The sequence below is a fragment of the Macaca thibetana genome, chromosome 11, assembly GCF_024542745.1.
Source record: "Macaca thibetana thibetana isolate TM-01 chromosome 11, ASM2454274v1, whole genome shotgun sequence".
Taxonomy (NCBI): domain Eukaryota; kingdom Metazoa; phylum Chordata; class Mammalia; order Primates; family Cercopithecidae; genus Macaca; species Macaca thibetana.
The window spans coordinates 26,059,137-26,086,822 of NC_065588.1; the positions used below are offsets into that span (position 1 = coordinate 26,059,137).

General features: G+C 43.3%; 2 protein-coding genes across 6 annotated transcripts in view; both read left to right on the plus strand.

Moving 5' to 3' along the window:
- MED21 (mediator complex subunit 21) overlaps nt 1–27,686 on the plus strand; it is a 1,150,573-nt gene that overhangs the window by 48,170 nt on the left and 1,074,717 nt on the right. The window contains exon 1 of one of the 3 annotated variants that reach the window (XM_050746766.1): nt 9,891–9,895. The exons of the other annotated variants lie outside the window; for them this stretch is intronic. The gene's annotated coding sequence lies outside the window, so the exon portion shown is untranslated. Of the gene's footprint in view, nt 1–9,890; nt 9,896–27,686 lie in introns of those variants that run through there. 3 annotated transcript variants of the gene reach the window in all.
- The window catches only part of RASSF8 (Ras association domain family member 8), a 115,311-nt gene continuing 98,547 nt past the window's right edge, over nt 10,923–27,686 (plus strand). For 2 of the 3 annotated variants that reach the window (XM_050746747.1, XM_050746748.1), the window contains exon 1: nt 10,923–11,369. The gene's annotated coding sequence lies outside the window, so the exon portion shown is untranslated. The remainder of the gene's footprint in view (nt 11,370–27,686) is intronic. The other variant, XM_050746744.1, reaches the window with a different exon arrangement.

Genomic DNA, 27,686 nt, shown 5'->3' on the forward strand with positions numbered 1-27,686 from the left:
TTCTGAGATGGAATTTCACTCTGTTCCCCAGGCTGGAGTGCAGTGGCGCCATTTCAGCTCACTACAACCTCTGCCTTCCAGGTTCAAGAGATTCTTCTGCCTCAGCTTCCTGAGTAGCCGGAATTACACACCTGCGCCACCACACCCGACTAATTTTTGTATTTTTAGTAGAGATGGCATTTCACCATGTTGGCCAGGCTTGTCTCCTTACCTCAGGTGATTCACCTGCCTCAGCCTCCCAGAGTGCTAGGATTACAGGAGTGAACCACTGCAGCCTGGCCACACACCTTTTTATGCCTTTACCACTTTCCTCACCAAAAACATATCTTGCTTTTCTTTATAAACTCCATATGCAGAATTGTTAACCCTAATTTCTTGTGAAAACCTAGGAAGTAAGTAATTTTAGGCCGGGTGCGGTGGCTCAAGCCTGTAATCCCAGCACTTTGGGAGGCCGAGACAGGCGGATCACGAGGTCAGGAGATCGAGACCATCCTGGCTAATATGGTGAAACCCCGTCTCTACTAAAAATACAAAAAACTAGCCGGGCGAGGTGGTGGGCGCCTGTAGTCCCAGCTACTCGGGAGGCTGAGGCAGGAGAATGGCATAAACCCGGGAGGCGGAGCTTGCAGTGAGCTGAGATCCAGCCTGGGCGACAAAGCGAGACTCCGTCTCAAAAAAAAAAAAAAAAAAAAAAAAAAAAAGGAAGTAAGTAATTTTGAACTGTTTCACGTAAGGTTTTTGGGTTTATTTTTTGAGACAGGGTCTCATTCTATTGCCCAGGCTAGAATGCAGGAGTGCAGTCACAGCTCGCTGCAGCCTTGACCTCCTGGGCTCCAGCAATCCCCCAACCTCAGCCTCCTGAGTAGCTGGGACAGGCATGTGCACCACTCCTGACTAATTTTCTGTAAGTTTTGTAGAGAGGGGATTTTACCATGATGCCTAGGCTGGTCTTGAAATCCTGGGCTCTGGCCGGGTGCGGTGGCTCAAGCCTGTAATCCCAGCACTTTAGGAGGCCGAGGCAGGCGGATCACAAGGTCAGGAGATAGAGACCATCCTGGCTAACACAGTGAAACCCCATCTCTACTAAAAATACAAAAAAAAATTAGCCGAGCATGGTGGCGGGCGCCTGTAGTCCCAGCTACTCGGGAGACTGAGGCAGGAGAATGGCGTGAACCCGGGAGGCAGAGCTTGCAGTGACCAAGATCGTGCCACTGCACTCCAGCCTGGGTGACAGAGTGAGACTCCGTCTCAAAAAAAACCAAAAAAACAACAAAAAAAGAAATCGTGGGCTCAAGCGATTTACCTGCCTCGGCTTCCCAAAGTGCTGGGATTACATGTATGAGCCACCACACCTGGCCTGTAAGTATTTATAGATGAAAATCATTTCACAATTTTTTAGAAAGATGTTTCCTCGATTTTTTGTTTATTAACAAATCTGAATATAACTTTTCTATGCCACACAAAAATAAGACGCCAACATATATAAAATTAAACTTATGTTTAATAATCTTTCAGAATTTTAACTTATTTAGAAATGACTCAGTTATCTCATAATCATCTATTACTTATTGTAATATAACATAATTTTAAGATTTTAAATTACTTAAAATAATTTAGAAACTAACACAGGTATATTCCCTAATGTCTTCCGTAGCAGTCCTGGGTTCTGAGTACTCACATGGTACCTAGGACAGCTACGACGGCTGGGCCATTCTGAGTCCTGAAATTACGCTCTAGGTATACAACTCAGGACAGAGTACAGAGATTTAAAGAAGATGCCTGGAGGATCTGATCACTCCCAGGATGGCCAAGAAGAAGGGGTGACTCTTGGGCGTGACTCTGCTTCGAAGTTGCTGGTCTGGGCAGTGAGGACATGACTCTAAGCCTTACGATGGCCACCTGTCCAGACTCCAGAAGCTCAAAACCAAAGACAAGCTCACAGGCTGGGCATGGTGGCTCATGCCTGTAATCTCAGCACTTTGGGAGGCCGAGGTGGGCGGATCACCTGAGGTCAGGAGTTCAAGACCAGCCTGGCCAACATGGCAAAACCCCATTTCTACTAAAAGTACAAAAATTAGGTGGGCATGGTGGAACGTGCTTGTAATCCCAGCTGCTTAGGAGACTGAGGCAGGAGAATTGCTTGAACCCAGGAGGCGTATGTTACAGTGAGCCAAGATCACTCCAGTGCACTCAAGCCTGGGCAATAAGAGTGAGACTCTGTCTCAAAAACAAAACAAAACAAAAAACAAAGACAAGCTCACAATAAAATATATGCAAGGCTTGGGGGAGCAAATCAAAAAAGTGTTAAAAATATTACAGAATCAAGGCCAGGAATGGTGGCTCATGCCTGTAATCCCAGCACTCTAAGAGGCTGAGGTGGGAAGTTCTCTTGAGGTCACAAGCTCAAGACCAGCCTGGGCAACATAGTGAGACTCTGTCTCCACACATACACAAAAATATATATATATATACACACACACACATATATATACACACACACACACCCCTCTATATATATGCTTATATATATATGCCTCTATATATATATGCCTCTATATATATAGCACTGAGTGTGGTGGCACATGCCTGTGGTTCCAGCTACATGGGAAACTGAGGTGGTAGGGTTGCTTGAGCCCAGGAGGCTCAAGATTGCAGTAAGATGTGATCACACTACTGCACTCAGCCTAGGTGACACAGGAAAACTTTGTCTCTTAAAAAAAAAAAAAAAAGCAGAATCAGCAGTTTTGTGACCTTAAAACATGTTATCAGAGACAGCACAGATCCGTCTGACCAGTAGACTAAAGCAAAAATGCCTGAATTATATTTAACTGACAATTCGGAAGCTATTTCTGTAACTACTTGATGGGTTCTTTCTGCCCACTGCCCAGACAAACCCAATTCATTGAAACCATGGCACTGTAGTAGAGAAAAAGTTTAACTGACATGCGGCCAGCCCATACAGGAGAACTGGAGTTAGCTGATTCAAATCAGTCTCCCTGAAGGCTGGGAGCCTAGGGTTTTTTTGTGGACATTTTGGTGTGCAGGGGCCTAGGGAATGGATACTGCTGATTGGTTGGAGATGAAATCATAGGGGTTGGGAAAACAGTCCTCATCCTGAGTCTATAATACTTCTGGGTGGGGCCATAGGACCAGGTGAGTCATGAGTTACGGATCTGGGTGGGGTCAGTCTGTAAAACATCTCAAAAAACACATCTTAGTTTCTACAGTAGAATGTTATCTGTAGGAGCAATCAGGGAAGCCACAAATCTTATAACCTCTGGACACAAGATCCCTGAGCAGTATGGGGTTATAGAAACTATGCCTACATGTTAGCAGAGTTCAGGCCCTCCCATGATCCTATTCTTGTGGCCTTTCCTTAGTCTTACAAAGGTGGGTTTTGGTTCCAGAGCAAGGAGGGGATTAGTTTTAGGGAGGGACTATTATCCTTGGTTTCAAGTTAAACTAAAAACTAAATTCTTCAGGCCGGGCGCGGTGGCTCAAGCCTGTAATCCCAGCACTTTGGGAGGCCGAGACGGGCGGATCACGAGGTCAGGAGTTCGAGACCATCCTGGCTAACACGGTGAAACCCCGTCTCTACTAAAAAATACAAAAAACTAGCCGGGCGAGGTGGCGGGCGCCTGTAGTCCCGGCTACTCGGGAGGCTGAGGCAGGAGAATGGCGTAAAAACCCGGGAGGCAGAGCTTGCAGTGAGCTGAGATCCGGCCACTGCACTCCAGCCTGGGCGACACAGCGAGACTCCGTCTCAAAAAAAAAAAAAAAAAAAAAAAAAAAAAAAACTAAATTCTTCAGAAAGTTAGCTTGGCCTATGAAATGACCGAGGGCAGTTTAGGGGTCAGAAGCAAGATGGAGTCAACTATGTCAGATTTTTCTTACTGTCATAATTTTGCAAAGGTGGTTTCAATCCTGTTATATTTTGCTAACCATTTAAATGCTGTCTTTAGTTACCAAATCTTATCAAATACACTAACACACATAGACATACAGACATAAAGACAGAAGCAGATCTTTTAACTTTCATAAACAATTCCCATTTGCTGGCTTTCAAATAGTCTCTTTTCCTCATTTAGACTATCAATCTTCCAACTACCTAATTCATTGCCCTAAGCAATTGTTAGGCAATCCTAAATTTGTACTTCTAAAGGGAAGCTCTTAGGTGGAACATGGTGAAAAATTTGTATCTCAAAAGCACAGAGTTGAGATTTCAGGCCTAAATACTGTACCACTGGTTCCCCAAACCAAGGAAGAAAAGTGTAGGTAAAGGCCCAGTTAAGACAAGATGGCAAGGAAAAGCACCTTAAACAATGGTAAGATTTATGTTAAATCAGTGGTAAGAGTTTCTAGTGACCCAGTCCTCCCTCTTCTCAGTGTAGATGCCCTTACAAACAGATTTCCTTTATAGATGTAAATTTCATTTACAAAAGGGTTTCAAAGTAGCCAGCTAAATGCCAGAAAGGTATATTTTGGAGACCAACTTAGTTTAATAGGCGGTCTTCTTAACTTAGCTACTGTTTCTTTGCTAAAATTACCGAGTTTGGGGCAGAGCTCATTACTGAACTGGGTAAAGAAAGCATTTTCTTTTCTTTTCTTTTTTCTTTTTCTCTGTTTGAGATGGAGTCTCACTCTATTGCCCAGGCTGGAGTGCAGCGGTGCATTCTTGGCTCACTGCAATCTCTGCCTCCTGGGTTCAAGTGATTCTCTTGCCTTAGCCTCCTGAATAGCTGGGATTACAGGCGCGGGCCACCACACCCAGCTAATTTTTGTATTTTTAGTAGAGACGGAGTTTCAACATGTTGGTCAGGCTCATCTCGAACTGCTGACCTTGTGATCCGCCCGCCTTGGCCTCCAAAAGTGCTGGATTACAGGCGTGAGCCACCGTACCAGGCTAAAGAAAGCATTTTCTTTGTCTGGACTTAGCATGGATAGCTCTAACAAAGACGCAAGCTTACTTTACCTAAGGGCTTACCTTTCTGTCATTTTATTGAGACAGTCTCACTCCGTCATCCAGGCTGGAGTCCAGCGACGTGTCCATAGCTCATTGTAATCTTGAACTCCTTGACTCAAGCAATCCTCCTGCCTCAGCCTCTCTAGAAGTTAGAACTACAGGCATGAGCCATCATGCTCAGCTAATTTTATTTTCATTTTTTGTAGAGATGGGGCCTTGCTATGTTGCTTGAACTTGTCTTGAACTTCTAGCCTCAAGCAATCTTTCCACCTCGGCTTACAGGCATGAGCCACCACAGGTCCCCTGTCTTCTATAAATACTTTATCCAGCTTTCTTTTCCCTTTCAGGGCAAGATAGTAACAATGACAAAAGGTTAGAACACCTAATTTTTCTGATTAGTCACTTAAGCTTTTTATTTGCCTTTTACAAACAATCTTTTAAAAGAATCTGTAAAAATATTGGAATCTTTTTAGAAGCTTCTGAACTTCAACAGCCATCCCTGGATGATACTAAATTGGGAGACTTCATTTTTCAATGCACTTCCTAAAGTGCAGTGTTGTTCATTTGGGATGTTCCACCATAACTTTAAATTACCTTTAGTAAGATTTCACCATTCCTGTGTTTGCCGCTTCCAGGGCCTATCCCTCATACAGGTATAGGTAGGTGTAGCCAGAAGGTAGAGTACTCAGTTCCTCAGAAATTAAGGATTCCTTTATTTATGTATTTATTTATGAGATGGAGTCTCGCTCTTTCGCCCAGGCTGGAGTGCAGTGGCGCAATCTCTCTCAGATCACTGCAACCTCTGCCTCCAGAATTCAAGTGATTATCCTGCCTCAGCCTCCAAAGTAGCTGGGATTACAAGTACCTACCACCACATCCGGCTAATTTTTGTATTTCTAGTAGAGACGGGGTTTCACCATGTTGGCCAGACTGGTCTGGAACTCCTGACGTCAGGTGATCCGCCCGCCTCAGCCTCCCAGAGTCCTGGGATTACAGGCCTGAGCCACCACGCCCAGCCCAAGGATTCCATTTTTATGTTGAATCTTGTATTTGGCTCTTAAATCCCCTTGATTAACTTGACTAATGATTTTTCCCGACCGAAGCACACAAGAAAAAGAAACAAAGGGTATAGAACATAAAATTCCTTGTGAGTTTCTTAAAGCCAGAGTTCATACCCCTGCAGTATTGCTATTAAAATATTTACTGGCGGTATCTGTCTGACCCAGTCAGATACCCGAGGCATCTAACTGGATCCAAGCCAGTTAATTATCAGATCCAATCAAATCCTGGACCCAGCCCAATGTCTATCGACTTCCAAACTCAGCTAAGATAAAAAATTTGCTCAAGCAAGCTCGAACAGCTGAAAATGGCAATGTATGGAGCTTCAGAATCTGAGAGAGAATGTAGCCACAATCCCCAGTTGCTGCAAAAAAGCAGTGGACACTGCGAGAGGACGGGCCCAGCAGATACCTCTTTTGGTCACTCAGTGCTCCTGGGGGGGTCACTGGGAGATCTACTTTGGGGTCCATTTCTGACACCATCTGTTAAAAGGAAAACTTTAGACAAATTAAATTTAACAGAGCTCAACTGAACAAAGAATGACTTGTGAATCAGACAGACCCCTGAACCAGGACAGCTTTGGAGTGACTCCAGTGCTGCTGAGTGGTTGGAGAGAATTTATGGACAGAAAAAGGAAAGTGACCTAAGAAAACAGAAGTGAGGTACAGAAACAGCTGGATTGGTTACACCATGACATTTCCCTTATTTGAGCATGGTTGGAACAGTTGGCCACCTCTGATTGGCTGAAACTTGGCGACTGGTACAAGAGTAGGTTACAATCTGTTTAATCATTAGTTTATAGTTCACTATGTATGGAGAACCTTTAGGTTGAACTTAAAATATTTAAGGAGGCAGCTTTAGGGTAAATTTAACATTAGGAAGCTGTAAGTAGTTTATTATGGGTGAAACACAGAGTCGGGGAAGAAGGGGGGCAGAGGTGGAAAGATGGGTGAGACCAGGTAATAAAGAATCTTATGTTATATTCACAAGTCCATAATTTATTCCTGCTAGCACCACATACCTATTTATTTAAAAATTTTCATTTCCATAGCCCCCCCTAGACTTCCTCATGAAGGAACTTCCTAAGACTTTGCCCTTGATTAATTCTGATTCATTGACAATCCCTTTTTAATTTTCTTATTTTTATTTTTTTACTTTCCTATGGTCCTGAGACCACCCCTTTCTGAGTACAAGCATCTTGGCTGGCCTAGAATATAGTAACAACTGTGTTCCATGGACTTTACCGAAGGTGGAACAACTGTCTTCCCAGCATCCCGTCTGTACCGGTCCATTTGTATTGCTAAAAAGGCAATTTATAATTCATAGTTTATTATGGCTCACAGTTCTGTAGGCTGTATAGGAAGCATGGGATGGGCATCTGCTCCTAGTGAGGCCTCAGGGAGCTTCCAATCATAGTGGAAGGCAAAGGTGGAGCTGGCATATCACTTGGCAAGAGCAGGAGCAAAAGAGAGATCTTTTAAACATCCAGATCTTTCATGAACTCACTACTGAAGGGAGGGTACATAGCCATACATGAGAGATCTGCCCCCATCACCCAAACACCTTCCACTAGATCCAGCTCCAACATGGTGGTCACATTTCAACACGAAATTTGGAGGGGAAAAACATCCAAACGATATCACCATCTTACAGGCTGGTGTTCTCTGGTGGGTTGTTTGGGAAATGCTGGTCTAGACACATTTGTCAAACTTGGCAATATGATTCCACTGGACATTAAAAAGGGGTTTCCAGGTATTTCAAGATAAAGGGATTTATCCTCAGGAGCTGCAAACATAAACTAGGTTTTCTTAAAGTGTTAACACCTTGGTGTCAGTTACATGGGTCACCAGATTGATACAGATTTAGCTGAGGTAATAGATCATGGCTTCAGAAATCTTAACAGTCAAGTCAGTTATCTAATGATGATTTGACAAGTAATGAGATCACCTGTCATCTCCTCCCATAAGTAATTCAATTGCATTTAGTTCATAATACACATGGCTAGAAAAGCATCTAAATCAATTCCTACTATCAGAGAGAGAGATGTTCCCATCACCATGAAGCAGAGGTTACAAAGAAAGGGGGGAAGATGTTATGCAGTTGGCCTTGAACATAGAGGAAGGGACTACAAGCCAAGGAATGCAGGTGGCATCTAGAGGCTGAAAAGGGCAAAGAAATGAATTCTCCCCTCAATCCTCCAGAAGGAACACAACCCACACTTTGATTTTAGATTTCTGACCTCCAGGTCTATAAGATGACCAATTCCTCTCTCATACAGCCTCCTCCTGTTCATTCCCACTGCTCTCCAGTTTAGACTCTCCCTTTGGATTTGCCTCTTTTCTGAATCCATCCTCTCAAGCTGTTTCTTAAAAATCAAATCTTATTATGTCACAGGGTTTGAAGTGCATGAATACTCACTGACTCTAGTTAGGCTCCTTTCCTGGAATATCATTAGAAACCAGAAGTAAGGGTTGTTGACAATTCCCATCAAGGACATTTGGTGTGATCTCAGGAAGGCTTAACAGGGATGTGATTATAGCTTAAAAAGCTTAAAACAAATTGTACGATACTCTGAAGAAAGAATGCATTAACCAAACGGGCTAGGCAGGGTGGAGATTTTTTCTGCATTTTTCCAGCACTGGATGGAGGCAAATTCACTGACTTTGGCAGCCACCAGTAAGACTGGAGGTGACGATACCTCACTAGGTACCTGGATTTTTAGGAAGGGTTTTTCCTAAATAGTGGGTATGTTATCCAATCAAGAAGTTCTGTCCTGATTTAAATGCTCATCATATAAGAGTTGGTTATCAGGAGTCAGTCAACTTGCTCACCTCTAGATGTGATAACACTGAGGTCCAGATCCTCCTGGTGATCACTACAAACTGGATTAAGAGTCAGCTACTCAGTCAGATCCTGAATCCTGGTCCAACGATAACCACACTCTTGCCTGCTATAACTAACCCCCGCTTCAAGAAGTACACAAAAGAGGGATCACTACCACAGCCAAAGAAAGGAGGAATTTTTTTTTTTTTTTTTGAGACAGAGTTTCACTCTTGTTGCCCAGGCTGGAGTGCAATGACTTGATCTTGGTTCACTGCAACCTCCACCTCCTAGGTTCAAGTGATTCTCCTGCCTCAGTCTCCCAGGTTGCTGCGATTGCAGGCATGTGCCACTATGCCCGGCTAATTTTGTATTTTTAGTAGAGACGGGGTTTCTCCATGTTGGTCAGGCTGGTCTTGAACTCCCAACCTCAGGTGATCTGCCCACCTTGGCCTCCCAAGGTGCTGGGATTATAGGCGTGAGCCACCGTGCCCAGTGGAAAGGCAGAAAGTTCTAAGGAGAGGTCAACATTGGCAAATGCCACAAAAGGCACAAGATGGGAATTAAATTTTTCCATTAGATTTGGCAATTAAGCAATGGCTAATGTTGTTCAGTGGAGTGAAAGGCTGAGAAGGGAATGAGAGGTTAGGAAACATTCACCTTAAGGCTAGGCAACTCCTTTGAAAAGAGTCTAGTAGGGTTAAGGGAGGATCCATGCCCTACAGGTTGACTTTTAAATCACATTCCCTTTGGTTTTGCATTTGAATCACAGCGAACTTTCTCCTCTCCAAATGTTGATTTGACAAATTTAAGTCTTACCATGGTTCTCTTCTCAGTCCACCTACAGGCCAAGAACTAATGAGGTGTGGAGTTAACTTAAGGTCAAAAAACAAGAGGAAGAAACAAACGGCCAAAAAACCCCAAACCTTAAATCAGTTCCTGAGTCAGATATGCCGTAACAAATTCTGCTTCAAGTTTAATATTCTTGTTTTAATAATGTTTAAAAAAAGAAAAAAAAAAGCAAGTGTCTGGAAAACTAAAAGGCGGGGGGGGAGGGCATTTTAATTGGAGTGCTTTCTTGTATGTCATCAACTATCCGCACCCCATCGCCCTGCGAATAAATAGCTGTTGCGGAGTTGGGGTGTGTGTGACCACAAAATCCAAAGGCTGAATTCTGCCCAGTGCCTTGAGTAATTGCATGTCACACACAAAAAATAGTAGAATACGCAAAACAACATACACATCTGTATTTCCATATGAAAGCACCCGTTTCCTTCCTTGATTACCTGCTATTTTTAAAGGAGTTGGGAGTGTAGCGGGGCGGGGGCATGAGGCGTTTTTCTGAATCCCAGCCCAGCTCTTTCTAAACTTTTGTTACTCACGTCCGTTTGATTCATTTGCTGTCTTCTCTTTCTTTCCTTCTTTCTTTCTTTTTTTTTCTACTACCCTGCCCCCCCTTCCTCCCCCCCCCCCCCCCCCCCCCCCCGCCTCTGTCATTGCCTGGTGCTAAGAGGGACGCTGAATCACAGCCACTGCAGATGAAAAGCAATTCAAACCAAGGTCCTTGGAGGAGGGATGGAAGGGCTCTTTTAAATCTTTTTCTCTCTGCGGAAAAAGCCTCCTACTTTCCGGGTGACCGTAGAGGGCAGTTTGACAAGTCTCAGCCCCAGGCTGTGTAAGATTTTACCCGTGGGAGAGTCACGAGCCACCGGTCATCTCCCCGCGCCCGGCTTTCGGGTCCTCAGGCCACGGTGCGTCGCGGTCCAGGCGACTGCGGGGCTGCGTCTTGGGCCGGGCGAGCGTGGCCCGGTGGGCCCGAGGGTCGCGCCGCGCTCCCCGCCGCTTTAAAAGCTCCCACAATGCAGCGCTGGCGTCCCAGTTCCGTTACGAGGTCTCTCCCGGCGCCGGCGAGCGGGCCAGGCGCGGGCGGGGCGCGGGGGAGCGGCAGCTGAAACCCGAGCGCCGGGCTGAGGGGGGCGCCCCCGCGCCGCTCCTCTCGCGCGCTCAGCCGCGGCCCGGCGAAGGGGCGGAGCCGCCCGGCCGACCGGCCCGGCCCGGCCCCCAGCCCGGCCCCCAGCCCAGAGGCACCAGCCGCGGGAGCGAGCGGGCCGCCGACTTCTACGCCCGCGTTCGTCCGGCGCTCCGCGCCGCTCCCCGCTCAGCGTCTGCCGCCCAGGTCCTCGCCCAGCCTCGCCGAGCCTCGCCCTTCCCGCCCGCGGCGGCGGTGGCACTGGGGGCGGCTCCCGCGGCGTCTCTGCCCCTGGCCGAGCGCTCGCGCACCGCGGCACCCCCGCCAGTGGCGTCCACACTCACCTAGCGCGGGCCGGGAGGTGCGCGGAGAGGAAGCGCCGGGGGCCCGGGGCCTCCCGCCGGTGCGGGGTGCGGGGCGCGCGGCGCGCGGCGCGCCGGGGAGTGCGGCGCGGGGACAGGCGCTGGGCGGCCGCGGAGCTCCGGGTGCCGCCGCGTCCCCAGCGCCCCGGCCGGCCCTGCCGGGCGGCCTGCGGGGGCGGCGCAGTTGCGAAACTGAGTAAGTATTAACTTTACTCTGCGGCGGCGATCCGGGCTGCGCCGGAGACCCCGCCCGCGCTGCCTGCAGCCTCGGAGCTGCCCTCCGCGCGGTTGCCCCTCTCTCCGCACCTTGGGTCCCTCGTCCGTTGCGCCCCCACCCTGCCCCGCCGCGGGCTCCCGCTCCCGCTGCGTTCACCTTTCCTGGTGTGTCACCCTTTGCGCCTCTTCCCGCGGCACACAAGCCGCGGACTGAAAAGTACGAGCTTGGTTTTGCTTTTCTGCTTCCTCCCAGTGTCCTTGGCAAGAGAGTTTAGAGGCCACTTTTCTTGCGAAGGAAATTTTATGTCTGGTTTTTGAAATATTTTTTCCTTCGAATGGAAATCGGATGCTCGCTTGCGGGATGGCGGTTTGGTGAACGCTTATTTTATAGGTTTTTAAATTTCATTTGAACTATTAACCATCTGCATTCTATTCTCCTTTGCCGCCAGTCCCTTTGGGGAGAGGAGTCCAGAAGAGGGGACGTTCAAAGTAATTCTGTCTTGCAAACTAGAAAGTTTGAGAGGGTAAATCGCACAAAGCCGAAAGATTCAACCTGAAGGGACGCGAGCTTTGAATATGGGTCCTGGTGCGGCACTGGGTTTTAAAAGATAAGTGCTTGGGTTCGGAATCCAGTGTTGGTTGTTATTTTAGCATCATAGAGCCGCCTGGTGTTGCTAAACCACTACTTTCCCAGCATCAAATGGCATCTTGAACGGTGCAACGTAGGATATATAATTGCGGGTCAATATTGTTCCTGATCTTTAGGGAGTTAGAAGCGAAATGAATGCAAATCACGTTTCATAGATGACTTAAACCTGTCAGGTTAGCCCTGTCAGGTTAGCATTAAAGCATTGCATTAAAAAAAATTCCTCTAGCCCTGTGACAACAGGGACGAACATTTATGGATTTTCCAGTAGATTGTGGCTCAGCAATTCATTAGACCTGCTTTGTCCCCAGGAAGCATTTTTAAATATGTATGCATCTCTGCTTTTCTCTCCATTAGATTAACCACTCATTCTGGTAGGGGGCCCCAGGTAGTTTTTATTTTCTTTTTTGCCTTTCATCTTGGAGTTGCCAGGAGTTGCCATCATGTTATGAAGGAACAGAAAATGAGAAGCTTTCTTAATGGGTTTTCGACATACTGTTCTTTGCCTGAGTGAGGCGGTAGTGAATGCCAGCCAGCTCTCTGCAGGGAGAGGTGCAGGGTAGACGCAAAAATCAGGACGCAGGAGACAGCACTATCATTTGGGGAAGTGGTTTGTGTGAGTTTTATCTTTTAGCGGGCATACTAATGGTACTTTTAATTTTTTTTATCTCCATGAAGCACTCTTCCCAAACCATAAAATTACACATGACCATCCCCCACTTGAAGAAGACTGAACATATGTTTGATGATGATTCTATTCAGGGACCAAATACAACAAAGTACAATTTGTTATAATTTGTTATACTTTGTTGTATTATACAGATACATTTGTTGTATCTATACAGATGTATTTATACAGATGTGTCTATACTGCTGTATTTATACAGATGATAAAACCTTTCAAAAATCTCCCCCTTCCTCATTTTTTCCTCAAGAGTCTCCAGGTGGTACTTTCTGTGATGGGCACAATTGGCAGCAATACATCGAGTTCTTTCTAGGTTTATTGATCAAACCTTATTTCTGGGCTTTAGTAGCTTAGGGGTGCATTCGAGGGCCCTGAGAGGGAGCAAATCATGGGGCTGTGCAGGCAGGAAAGGCACTTCACTTTGCAGAAGTGTCAGTGTGCTTCAGGAAAAAGCAATTACAAAGAACAGAGAGTGTTGAAGTTGTTTATAGGTTGCGTGTTTCCTGAATTTGGCATTTGGTTCAGATATTTGGGAAATACAGATTTAAAATTCGACATAGTTGTATAATTTGTTTTGCCTTTTATTTATTTTTTAAAGTTGCAACCTTTTAACCTGAGTCTTCAGTGTTTGGCTCTTGTAGGCTTCTGTACATGGTGACTTACGTCAGTTTTTGACCTGACTGCCTTGTATTTTGAGAAATGATTAGTTCTTCAGGGTTTCTGACTCATTTATTATCTGTTTTATGTTGATGTATATAATGACTTGGAAGTAAAAATATTGTTTGTTGCAGGATATTGTTGCCCTTTTCTTATGGGTAATTCCTGGCATAATGGCTTTGCTCCTTTATTATAAAACATTAAGATCTTAGATATCGTGCTAGTGTTCAAAACATTACAAAACTCTTTGCAGGTAAAAGTGGAGTGGGAATGGGAGTTGGATAGAAATACATGCATCATAAATTAAAGATATGGATTAAAAAATAATATAACGTTTATTTACTCTTCTTTGGTGCTAACTTGCTCCAACCCTAAATAGACTTAAAAATTCAAAGTATAGAGAGAGTTTCCAAGTATTCCGTATAGTGGAAAGAATGTTTACCCCACTGCCAGCCAGACTTGGGTTGCACATGTGACTTTGTCACTCCCGAGGTGAGCGAGCTCGGCCATGCCACTTCAGCCTCTGTGATCTACAGTTGGATATCTGGAAAATGGGGATACTACTACTGAAAGGGATGCTATGGTGAGTAGAACATATAATATATATTAGATGTGCCTGGCACATTTCAGCCAATAAATGGCAACATCTCAAACTCCTTCAGAATTGAGCTCTTGGTCACTCAAACTTTCAAACTGTTCCTCCTCCATTTTTCATCTCATCCATCCAAGGAGTAGCTCGCTCCACTCTCTCTTTTCTTCTGTTAGCCCTAGCAAACCAGTCCATCATGAAGTCCTGCTGTCCATTTTTATTGCAAAAATCCCTTTCAAACTGGTCTGATTTTCAGTCCCCACTATTCCACCATCCTAATGCAAGCCACTGTATTGTACTATCTTTCCTTGGTGCAGTGCCTCCTGCACACACTCTGCACCCCTTCCAGTCTGTTTTCCTACCAGCAGCCTGAAAAAGAAAAAAAAAAAAAGTCATTTGCTATCTTAAAGTTGTCAAGATTCTCAGGAAACACATTTATTTATTTTTGGGATAAGATACCAAATCCTTGACATTACTTCAGGGTCCTGCATGATTTGGTCCCTACCTCCACTTGGATATCTTGCTGTCATCTTGGCTAGTTCTCCAGCAGGCTAGCCTCAGGGCTGTGGCTCAATGCTGTTGGTCTATTTAGGATCAGCTCCTTGAGTAACTTCTCATCCTTGAGTGCTAGCTCAAATATCCTTTCTCATAAAGGTCTTCTCTGACAAGGCCACCCTTATCATCATGTGAATTGGAGGTCCTTTATTTTCTCCCTCATAACATAATCACTTTTCCTTCTGAATATTTACCACAATTTATATATTATTTGATCACTTAGGGTCCTCCTCTTGCCCTAGAGGTTAATATGAAGTTAATAATACCTGGTTTATTCACCAGTGCCTGGTATATGTAGTAGGTGCTCAATAAATATGTTGATATGAGTAAGATCGTAATATCAATTTGTATCTTTATCTCTTTTTTGAAATGGAGTCTTACTATGTTGCCCAGTTGGTCTTTAACTCCTGGTCTCAAGTGATCCTCCTGCCTCAGCCTCCTGAGTAGCTGGGACTACAGGTGTGTGCCACCATGCCTGGCTTCTGTATTTGTATCTTGATTGCCTTCTTTATCACTGTTAAATTTGTTTTTCTTTATAGAAAAGCCAGACCCACAGTTTTCTGTATTCCTTCTTTGCTGATTGTACGTGTAGTATGAAATGACCTTTGCAAATATCAGGTAAAAATGCATGTAGGCTCTGTGAAAGATTCACAGTAATAAATTGAGACACCTTTTAATTAGTGTTACCCTTGTGACTTTCTGTTGTACATAATCCTTTTTCTAAATATGTCATTAAAATAATTATCCTTTTTTTTTTTTTAAATCAGCAGAGGCTTACTGAAAGGAAAAAAAATCTTACTATGCCTTACTATTTTACACAGCGTCACATGGTAACACGTTAGTCAGCTGCTGTTGGATGGTGGTGCCAGACATCAAAGGAAGGTTGGGAAAACTTTAGTAGAAAAACAAGAGTTAGAGTTCTAAGGATGCTCAGTGCTGTCCAGCTGTTGATGTGACTTGCATGGTAACTAGACATCACTGGACCATACACTTAAGAGAGAGGAGGAGTTTTTTTTGTTTCGTTTTGTTTTTGTTTTTGTTTTTAAATGGGAGCCACCTAGAAGTCTGGAAGTTCTTTTCTTCTCTGTCATTAAAGCATTCCTTATTTTAGCCAAAAAAAGTCTCATGACCTTCCAAGTCTGAGGAAGGCTTACAGCTTTGAGTATTTTTGTCATGTGGTTGCTCTTTACGAAATATTAGCTTGATGTCCTCTAACTCTGAAGTACTTATGTCTGTTATTGATGTTTGTAATCTCTACTTCTTACATAATTCTGCATTTTTCTCTTGACTTGTTTTTTAGGACCTTAGTATTCCTTAAAAATTATTTCCTCACACCCTTAGAGTGTAGTTCTAGTTCTTTCTAGTTTTGTATCTTATAGATCACTGAGTGTGCGGGGGCACTTTGGGGCTGATTCTCCTTCAGAACATACTCCTCTGCAGTCCACCTCGGGGGTTCCCAAACTGTGATCATTTGAGTGGTCTGGACCCTGAGGTTTCCCAAGCCCGGGTGCTCTTGGGTTGGGAGAGCAAGGAGGATGAAAGCAGCATCTTTGAGCCCCTGTTGGGTGCTCTATTAGAGGAGGAGTGAGTAGTTTATCTGGTCAGAATTGGAAAAGTGAAGCTTAGGCTTTCTTTCCATACATTTGCTTCACAAAAGAAAATTGTTCCTTTTGTTCCTACATTTCCCCACTCCTGATTTTCTAACCAGGAAGGCATGAGAAGAGAGAGATGCCCCTGCAAGCCAGACCCTTACCTTGGTGCTTATTTAGACGTGATTTTAAAAATGTTGAGAGCAAGCCCTGAGAGGGGTACACCAGGTGATTTGCCTTGTGCAAGGCCTCTGTGCCTGCAGGACATTCGCATCACGAGTAGCTGCCGCTGTGGAGGAGAGGAAAGTTATGGTTGGGAACCCTTGTTATTTTTTTTTTCCATCATGTATATATGTCCACTGGTTACTTGGGTGACCTTGAAAAAGTTGCCTGGAGCTTTTTGACACCAATAATATTTATTACCCATTTATTTCACAGACTTGCTATAGGATGTGGAAGGCTATTCTTAGCAAGCGTTTTTGTTTTTGTTTTTTAAAAAATCACATTCAGATATATCACAAGATATTACAGTGAACTGTAGGGCTGTCCAAATTTTATGTATGTAGAAACATATTTTCTTACTCATTAACATATGTTTTACTCTTTGTTTTGAAAAGAAATCAGATGTAAATGCAGGTTATAACAAGAGGAGAGCTGTGATAGTTTGCCACCAGGTTTTATGTAGGTAATATATTTTGTCACTGGTGTTATATTTTGTCACTGTTGTTAGCTATCATTGGCTCATGAGTGCTAAATCATGTTTATCCTTATAGTAATTTTACTATTGGAAAATTGCTTAAGACTAAATTATTCTTCCAGATACAAGTATGTATGTTTAAAAGAAATTGGAGTTTTCTTTAATGGATAGATATTGGGCAGAAAGTAAGTTTTACCCTTATTTTTGCTTAAAATATTTGAATGGATTTATAATCTATGAAACTCTACTGTAGACATACCAGTGACAAATAGAGACGTTTTGTAATGTTGAAGGTAAAATTTGTTCATTTCTACAGAAAGTTCTAATATGTTAAATGTCAGAATATCTTATAGTAGTTTATTTGTGCTATATTTTTTCTTTTTTAGTGTATAATGACTACCTTCCCTTATATTTCTTTTTTAAAACAGCTTTATTTTATTGATTGATTAATTGATTTTTTGAGACAGAGTCTCACTCTGTCTCCCAGGCTGGAGTCCAGTGGCACATATCAGCTCACTGCAAGCTCCGCCTCCCGGGTTCATGCCATTCTCCTGCCTCAGCCTCCGGAGTAGCTGGGACTGCTGGCGCCCGCCACCACAACTGGCTAATTTTTTACATTTTTAGTAGAGATGGGGTTTCACCATGTTAGCCAGGATGGTCGCGATCTCCTGACCTCGTGATATGCCCGCCTCGGCCTCCCAAAGTGCTGGGATTGCAGGCATGAGCCACCACACCCAGCCTTAAATAGCTTTGTTGAGGTATCATTGACACACAGTAAACTGCACATACCTAACTGTACAATTTTACAAGATTTGATCTATGTATACACATGAAATCATTCCCACATCACTCTCCCAAATTTCTTTCCTTTTTTTTTTTTTTGAGACAGGGTCTTGCTCTATTGCCCAGGCTAGAGTATAGAGGCATGATCTTGGCTCACTCAACCACTGCCTCCTAGGTTCAGGCAGTTCTGCCCAGCTTCCCAAGTAGCTGGCACTACAGGCTTGTGCCACCATGGCTGGCTGAGTTTTGCATTTTTAATAGAGACTGGGTTTTGCCACGTTGGCCAGGCTTATCTATCGACCTCAAATGATCCGCCCACCTTCGCCTCCCAAAGTACTGGGATTACAGGCAAGAGCCACCATGCCCAACCCAAATTTTCTCATTCTCCTTTGTAATTTCTTTTCCTTCCATTCTCCCCTTTCCTCTAAACCACTGGTCTGTCACTATAGAGTAGTTCAAATTTTCTAGAATTTTAGATTAATGGAATTATGCAGCAATGTACTTTTTTTGTTGAGGTTTCTTAAACTCAGAATAATTATTTGGAGATTCATTCATGTTGATGTATGTAGTAGTAGTTTATTCCTTTTCGTTGCTGAGTAGTATTTCATTGTGTGAGTATACAACAACTCATTTATCTACCTTTTGATGAACATTAGAATTGTTGCTAATTTTTGGCTATTACAAATAAAGCTATTATGAATACTTGCATACAAGTATTGTATAGACTTATACTTTCATTTATCTTGGATAAGTACCCAGGAGTGGAATGACTGGCTCATATGGTAGCTGTGTGCTTAGCTTTTTAAGAAACTATCAAACTGTTTTCCCAAGTGATTGTACCATTTTATATTCTTACCACCAGCAGGTAAACATGCTGTTTCCTTTGCATCCTTGTCAACACTTGGCATAGTTGGTCTTTTTTAGCCATTTGTGGTATTTTGTTGTGAATTTTTACAGTCTTGCTCTGTTGCCCAGGCTGGAGTACAGTAGTACAGTCATAGCTGCTAAGTAGCTAGGACCACAGGCATGTGCCACCATGCCCAGCTGTTTTTTAAAATATTTTATTTTGTAGAGATGAGGTCTTGCTGTGTTGCCCAGGCTGGTGTTGAACTTCTGGCCTCAAGCAGTCTTCCCGCCTCGGCCTCCCAGTGTTGAGATCACAGGCATGAGCCGTGTGTCCAGCCATCATTGTGGTTTTAATTTCCATTTCTCTAATAACTACGGATGTTAAGTATCTTTTTATGTGTTTTTTTGTGCTGTATTTGTATCTTGTTTGGTGAAGTGTCCTAGTCTTTTGCTGGTGTTTTTATTGGGTTGACTGTTTTCTTATTGTTAAATTTTGAGAATTCTTACATATTTTGAATACAAGTGTTTCATCAAATATATGCTTTGCAAAGAATTTCTCCATTTGTGTTTCATCTTTTTCTTAACAGTGACTTTTGAAAAGCAGAAGGTTTTAATTTTGATGAGGTTCAACTTACAAATTTGTTTTTTATAGATTGGGCTTTTGGTGTGGTATTTAAGAAATCTTTGCCTAGGGCGGGGCGCGGTGGCTCAAGCCTGTAATCCCAGCACTTTGGGAGGCCGAGATGGGTGGATCACGACGTCAGGAGATCGAGACCATCCTGGCTAACACGGTGAAACCCCGTCTCTACTAAAAAATACAAAAAACTAGCCGGGCGAGGTGGCAGGCGCCTGTAGTCCCAGCTACTCGGGAGGCTGAGGCAGGAGAATGGCGTGAACCCGGGAGGCGGAGCTTGCAGTGAGCTGAGATCCGGCCACTGCACTGCAGCCTGGGTGACAGAGCGAGACTCCGTCTCAAAAAAAAAAAAAAAAAAAAAAGAAATCTTTGCCTAGCCTAAGGTCATAAAGATTTTCTCCTATGTTTTCTTCTAGAAGTTTTATGTTTTAGATTTAGATCTGTGATGCATTTTGTGTTTCTTATATGGCGTGAGTTATGGATGGAAGTTAATTTCCTACATATGAAAATACAGTTGTTCCAACACTGTTGAAAAGACTATTCTTTCTCTATTGAATTGCCTTTGCACCCTTGTCAAAAATCAGTTGTCTGTTACATCCTTTCTTATTATATCAGTTGATATACACACGGTATCACACAGTATTGGTATTGTGTCACAGCTGGATAACCAACTAAAGGAAAAGTAACTATCTCCAAGCCAGTACTTGATAATGTGTTTTTGTCACGTTTAATCACATTTCTAGTTTCCTTACAATAGCCTTTGTGGAAGGCTTTCCTACTCAGACATTCCTTCTCCCTCTTTTCCTTTCTTTTTTTGTTATTTGCTCTCTGTTACAATAATAAAATCTGGTGATGATGGTACATACATACGTTGCCCCTTTTGACTGATCTCAAATACACTTTTTTTCAGTCTTTCCTATTGATAATTATATTACTTTTCTTTCTTTGAAAACCTCCCAACCTAGATCATTCACTTAGTTTTAATTTTTCTAGTCTTGATTATGTGTTCTTCCCCTGTTGTATTCTATTGAGTAACGCCATGATTTGGAAAGAGTGCCCACTTAAATTAAAGCCTGGCTACACAGGTGTAACCTTGAAGAAGTTGTGAGCCTTACCAAGCCTCAAGTTTGTAATATCTAAATGGGGCCACTGATTCTTCACTCTGGGTTGTTTTGAAATAAAGGAGATGTTTATGTATATCCACATACAGAAACAAATGGATATGAAATACCTCAGTGGAGAGTTTGTGCCTTCCCCTTACCCAACTCCATGAGCTCTGAATAATCATTTTGTTTGAACTGGGAGGCAGGACAGACCTCCGCTGTCTGGCGAGGACAGGCACTGACCCCTCTTCAGTCTATCCAGGCAAGTAGCTCTGAAGATAACTGGAGTTAGAGACAACCCCGTCTGTTTAAGTCATGCAAGGGTAGGAGAAGAGCTCCTCACCATGCACACCCTGTAGCCTGCTGTCTTCCAGGCCCTTCTCTATCAGTAATCCATTCTCTCTCCCGAACTCAGTCTCGCCTTTCCTTGACTTCTTGCCCTGGGCCTGGAAACAATATGTCAAGTCCATTGATCCTGGTGCTGCTTCTAGCTGTCTCCTTTCTCAGCCAGCTTCTTACAGGGGTTGTCTGTGCTTATTGCTGCTACTACTTCACCTGCTAACTCACTCCCCAGCCAGGTTCTATTTCTTAGAAACATTTCATGCCACAGGCATCCATATTTTAATTGCCTAAACCAGTGGAAACTTTTCAGCCGTAATATAACTGAAGTTGTTTGCAGCATGTTTACACTGTTGGGCTATCTCCCTTCATCTTGAAACGTTGCTTCCTTGGCATCACTCTTACTTTGTTCATTATTTTTTATTTATTTATTTATTTATTTTGAATCAGTCTTGCTCTATCGGCCAGGTTGGAGTGCAGTGGCACGATCTCGGCTCACTGCAACCTCCGCCTCCGGCTCAAGCAATTCTCCTGCCTCAGCCTCCTGAGTAGCTGGGATTATAAGCATGTGCCGCCACGCCCATCTAATTTTTGTATTTTCAGTAGAGATGGGGGTTTTACCATGTTGGCCAGCCTGGTCTCAAACTCCTGACCTCAGGTAATCCGCCCACCTCAGCCTCCCAAAGTGCTAGGATTACAGGCATAAGCCACCACACCCTGCCTCTTTGTTAATTCTTTTAGTTGTTCATTCAAAGCCGAACTGCACTCCCTTCCATGAATGAGGATATAGCAGAGAGTAAAACACACAAAGCTCCTGTTTGCATGGAGAGCACTCTCTACTAGGGGGAGAGAGATAATAAATGAACAAGTATTTTCACTTTATGTGATGATAAATGCTTTAGAGAAAAAAGTAAGATGGGGGGATTGAAAATGCTAGGGGTGGGAGTAGAGGTGTTGTTTGATATTGGATGGATAGGAAGCCCTTGCTAATATGAGCACATTAGAGTAGAGACCTTAATGAAATGAAGGAGCCAGCTCTCTAGCTGTCTGCAGGAAGAACGCTCTGGATAGAGGGCACAGTGCAGAGGCCCTGGAGCCAGTGCTTGCACGTGTGCGCACATCCCAGCCGCCAGGTGGGTAAGGCTGGAGGGAGCAAAGGGCTGGAGATGAGGCAGAGCAGGTAATGGGGGTCCCTGTAACTCGGACCTTATTGGCTATGACAAGGATCTTGGTTTTGACTCTGAGTGAGAAGACAGTTGAGAGTCTTGAATAGAGGAATGAATAAACTGGAGTGCAGCCTGGGTAGCAGGCAGGAGCACAGACTCCGGAGCTGGCTTCTGTGGTAAAAACCCAACCCTCTACGTGCTGGCTGTAGGATCATGGATTAGTTCCGTAACTTCTCTGTGCCTTATCGGTAAAATGGAGATAGCAATGATACTTGTCTCATAGTGTTGTAAAGATTAGATGAGTTAATATTAGTAAAGAACAGAGCATGGCAGATAGTATTATAAAAGTGTTTGTTAAATAGAATTAGTAAAATTGAAAAGGCTCACTCTGCTGTTATATGGAAAGTGTTTGCTAAGGGGAAGTAAGGCTAGAAGTAGAAAGACCAGTTAGGAGATAATTGCAACAATCCCTGCAAGGGATGGCTAATTTGCTGATGGTGGAGGTGGGGAAGTGAGAAGGGTCACATCCTGGGTATATTTTGGAGGGGTGGCTGGAGGATTGGATCTGCTTTTCTTTCCATCCTGGAACTTTCCAAGTTTTCTTTGCTGCCTTGTCTGCTCCCTCTTGAACAGGGGTTCTCCAGTGGGGTGGTGCCATTCTGGCATATGTGGGGACATGTTTTGGTTGTTGCAGACTGAAGATATGGGTATATCTGGTATTTAGTGGCCTGGGGCTATGCCAGGGGTACTCAGCATCCTATCTGGTGAAGATTTCCTCGCATTGTGCCAGTGGCATCCTGGATGAGAAATGCTGCTTTAGACCTTTATTTCCCCTGACCCCCACTCACCTCCTGTCTCCCTTGCTCACCTGCCTCCTTAAGATTTCTTAAGCTGTAGTCCCCGTGTGGGCAGCAGGGAAAGCCACGAGCTCCCTAATATGTTTTTTCAAAATGTTCATATGCTTTTAAACTCTCTTTCTTCCCACACCATCCCGCTTTTTTTTTTTTTTTTTTTGTGAGAGGTTGCAGAATTTTTCATCAACTTCTGAAAGGAGTTCACATCCTAAGAATGTAAGAATTTCTGTTATGAGTGATCTCACTCATCACCCGCCTTCATTGTTTTTACTCCAACCTTTATGGTGCCGAATGTCCAAATCTGTGCTCCTGCAGTGCTCTGTGCCCTGATTTCCGGGCCCCTGCCCACTGAACTATGTCAGTTTCTTGGGATCAGTGTGTCACCTAACTTCCTCCTTGATTTCCTGCCAGGATTTGTGGGACCATCATTCATCTTACTCTTATTATTGTCTTTCCTGTGCCACCTCGCCTTGACTAATTCATCTAGTTCTGATTTTACTTCCTGGACAGCTGAGGAAATTTTCTCCATCTTCCATCATTCACTACCCTAATTTAACATCTCTCATTTAGATTGTTTCCTCTTAACTGGTCTCCCCGCCTGAAACCCATCCTCCATGTTGCCAGATGAGCTCTTGGACACAGAAATCTCACTGGGTCACTGACCTGCTAAAAGCCCAACTCTCAGTGCCCACAGGATTGAGTTCAGACTCTGTTATGATACACAGGACTTCGGACATCTGGCTCTGGTCTCACACCCTGGGCTGGCCAGGTGGCTGCCCTGCCTTACTGCTTGTCTGCCCTCCCATCCCTTGACCGTTCTCAGGCACTGAGCACCAGGTGTCAGCAGGACTACATTAATAAGACTTCCCATGCATTGATGCTGAAAAATCTGAACATGCTATTTGATGACATGAAGAAATGGTTCATTGTCTTTTTTGCCTGCCAGAGCACTTGACAACACTAAAACCAGCCTGGCTGTCCCTTTCTCCTGAAGGAGGATCTCACTCCCTTAGGAGGTGACCGTGCCTTTTTTCTATATCATATGCATACATAGTTCTTATTCCTTTGCTGTAATTTTAGAAGCCCTCTACTTCAAACAACTAAGCTTCTGAGAGGCTCTTCTTAAGCTCATTTCTTCATGAGTTTCAAGTGACTAAGAGGTCTTTGAGCTTATGGTCCTTGATGCAGTTCAAGGAACGCAAGTTGATTCTTTGAAGCATTATAACTGATTATGTCCTTGCTGCTGGATGTTCTAGGGGTATCTTTTTCTAAAATGGAGCAGCTTTGTCTGCATTAAAAATCTCTGCAAGCACATGGCTTCTTAATGATTTTCGTGGGACTCTGGGGAGCCCCTCAGTAGCCCTTGATCTCCAGGTTCACTCCTTACCTCTTGAATTGTAAGGAACCTTGGTTATGCACAGCCTTTCTGTTGTGGAACAATTTTCTGGCCTCCTGAACTAACATTGGGCCAAGTTCCCACCTTTGGCACTGATCATCCTGTTGCACTTTCAGAATGGAAAAACTTCTGATGATCTCTTTTCTGTGTTCTGGTCAGTCACTAATGCTTGTATTTCATCCTTTGCCCTCCAGGAATCTTCCTAGTTTTCATTTCATATGGAAAAAAAAAAAACACAGAAGAAGAAAAATATTTTTTCACCACTCTCAGCTGTTTCCAATGAGCTTCCTTTTTGTTTCTGTTATGGTGTGTGTCTCTTTTTATTAGCACTTTAAAAATGTACTGTGCTTTTGCATTGGCAGATACGATAGCATTAGTAATGTTTGTAAAACACTTCAAAATTTATTGTAAATACGGCAGACACATTCATCCACAGACTAACAAACATGAAGGTAACCACCCAGGAGAAGTTTTCAGAGTTTGGCTCTGGAATTGGTATTTGTTCCCATCTGAGCACTTGTGATTTCAATCACGAGAGTGAGAAGTCCAGATTGGTTTAGTATTGCTTTCCCTGCTAGACTTTGGGTCTCCTGGAAAGCAGGATCCATATTTAGTTATCCACTGACTGTAAGCTCTTTAATGGCAGGCACTTGTCTGACTCTCACTGATTCTCAGTGGATCCGTGGGCCCAGCACAGCTAGTCGGTGAGTGAATTTATACCCTAAATCAGGACCATGCCAAACTGCCAGTAAACACTAGGTGTGAAGACCAAACGAATAATTTGGAATATGACTGACTTAATCATGCATATTACATGGATGACTTAGGTGATACTGAAATCTAGATTAATGGGAATGGAAGTTTTACTCGGCTTCCGAAAACACTTCAACAAATAGTAAGTACCTGACCATATTCAGGAGACTGACATAAGGTTATGAGGAAGAATGAAGTGGTCTGTGATTTGGGGAAGTTTATTATCAACCATTAAGGATACAGTAAGTACATAAATATTATATAAGCTATAATATGTAATATAAACATAAAAAGCTGAGTAAGAGGAGAGAGTGGCTAAAAAACTAAAATAGTAAGGGCATTTACTCCAGCAGTATTTATAATAATAAACATTAGAAACATCTAATGGTTGATATCAGGGCACTGGTTAAGTAAATTATGGTACAGACTCCAGATGGATTGTTATACAGCCATTAAAATATTTATGAAGAATTTACAGTACTTTAGGTAAGTGCTTTACTTTTTTATAAGGAAAAAATGACAGAATACAAAATTATACATACAAGGTGATAAGAATTTTTGTATTTTTAAAAACAGTAATACCAAAAGGAAAAAACAGCACCAGAATGAAGACATACCAAAATATTAACATATTAACATTGATTTTTGACTTCAAGTATGTTGTATCTGTGTGTACATGTATATGCACATGCACATACAGTTTATTGAATTTTCATACACAGAACAAATCCATGCATCAAGTGGACAGATCGAGAATAACAGCATTATCAGCATCTCCATAGGCCCTGTGTTCCTCACTTCTATTGGCATCTCATAGTTTTGACTGGTTTTTTTCCTCGTATAAATGAAATCATACAGCATGTGCTCTTTGGTGTCTTGGTTTCTGGCACCCAAAGTTGTGTGATTCATTCATATTGTGTATAACTGTAGATTGTTCATTCTTTTTATTTTTTATGGATGACTTTCTTTTTTTCTTTTTTTTTTTTTTTTTTTTTTTTTTTTTGAGAGAGGATCTCATTCTGTTGCCCAGGCTGGAGTGCGTTGGCGAGATCATAGCTCACTGCAAACTTGAGCTCTTGGGTTCAAGGGATCCTTCCTCTTCAGTCTCCCCAGAATAAGCAAATATTCTGCAATCATAAAAAGATCGCTTTTTTTTTTTTTTTTTTTTAAGAAGCAAAGGCTAGTTTATTTGTTAAAATGCTTGGGTAGGTTCATTTGGCCAGTTTGGCTAGACTGTGGGACATATGAAGGGGGAATGAGAAGATAAAATGGGACTATCCTGAAACAGATGTGGTGCATGCAGTGTGAACTGAGGGTTAGGATAACCAGGTTCTGTTTGTCACTTAGTAGTCATGGGACTGTGGACACATCATTTAATCCCTTTGATCCTCAGTTTGCTCATCATCCATCTGTCAGCTGGGTGTGATGTATCTTCCTTATAAACTGACCATGAGGCTTAATTTGAGATACTGAGTTTGTGAGACAGACTGCCAGACAGTGAGGTCCTTTATTTAAAAATTAGAGAGGGAGCCTGCTATAGTCTGAATGTTTGTGTCTCCTTCAAGTCCATATGTTGACATCCTCACCTCCAAGGTGATGGCATTTGGAGGTGGGGCCTTTGGAAGATGATTAGCTCTTGGAGGTAGAGCTTTCATGAATGGAATTAGTGCCCTTATAAAAGAGAACTAGCTATTCCCTTCTACCATGTGAGGACACAGCGAGAAGGTGCCATCCATGAACCAAAAAGTGGACCCTTGCCAGACGCCTGATCCACTGGTGCCATAATCATGGACTTTCCAGTCTCCAGAACTGTGAGAAATACCATTTTCTGTTATTGGTAAGCTACCCAGTTTATAGCATTTTGTTAGAGCAGCCCAAATGGAGTAAGACAACCCGTGTCTGGCTGCCGTAAATTTCTCTGTGAAGTGAGGGATGAGAGAAGGGTGTTATTTGGAAGTGAAAACAGATGGCATTGAGATGGGAGTTTGAGCAAAACAGAGAAGTTTGGGGCAAGTGGTGGCTAAGGTCTCTGCGAGTTCGGTGGTCCAGAGAGAAAGGAGCAGGGCTCAGCAGTGTTGAGGCCCCCACTGAGGTTGGAGCAATGTAAATGGAGTGTAATTTTTTTCCCTAGAAGATTTATTTATTATTGTTTTATTTTGGCCAATATTTAACTAATTTTTCCTGATCATACAAGTGGAGGAGGTGAAAGAAAGAAGAGGGAGGGAGGTGGAAAGCCCAGCCAACACGCGAGAAGTGCCATGGCTAATCTGCAAAGAGAATGGAGATTCTGTTTAAAGGAAACCTCTGATTTTAAATGTGAGCAATGCAGAAGTCCACAGTGAATTGGAACATGTTTTTCCAAAGATGTTTATCCTATAAGGGACGGCTAGGTTTTTTTTTTAGTCCATGAGAGTCTACAAAACAGACAGGGAGTTGTACTAAAATACTTCTCATTTTTAGTCATGGCACTATGCTGGCAGACACAGAGAAATACTCTAAGCCCAAGTTAGTTCTAAAGTAATCCCAACATTTCCTAATGTAGAATCTGAATAAGTAGAAATCTTAATTTCCCTCAATACAGCTTTAACTATTTTAGATTTTTCAAATTGAACAGGGCTTGATGGGCCAGCTTGCAAACCTATACATTGATGGTAGTATTGTTTCTGTGGGAATATTGCTTAGGTAGGTGAAAACTGTTGGTGCTGCAGTCTGCGTTTGCCTCTTCTAGACATACCGACCAGTGAGCACTGAATCCTGAACACAGTGTGGGTAGGGTAGCTATTGGTAGATAATTGATGTTGGTAGATTGGGTGGTGCCTTTATTCGTCGTTGATTCATTCATTCAGTATCTGTTGAATGTTTGCAAGCTAGCTATGCAAAAACAATAAGAACCAATCTTATCTTTGAGACACTTTGTTAAAAGAGGGGCCTTTAAACAAATAGTTTGTGAAGTGTGATAATGGATAAAATAGAGATGTGGGTTCCCAGGGTGGGGTTGGGAGTGA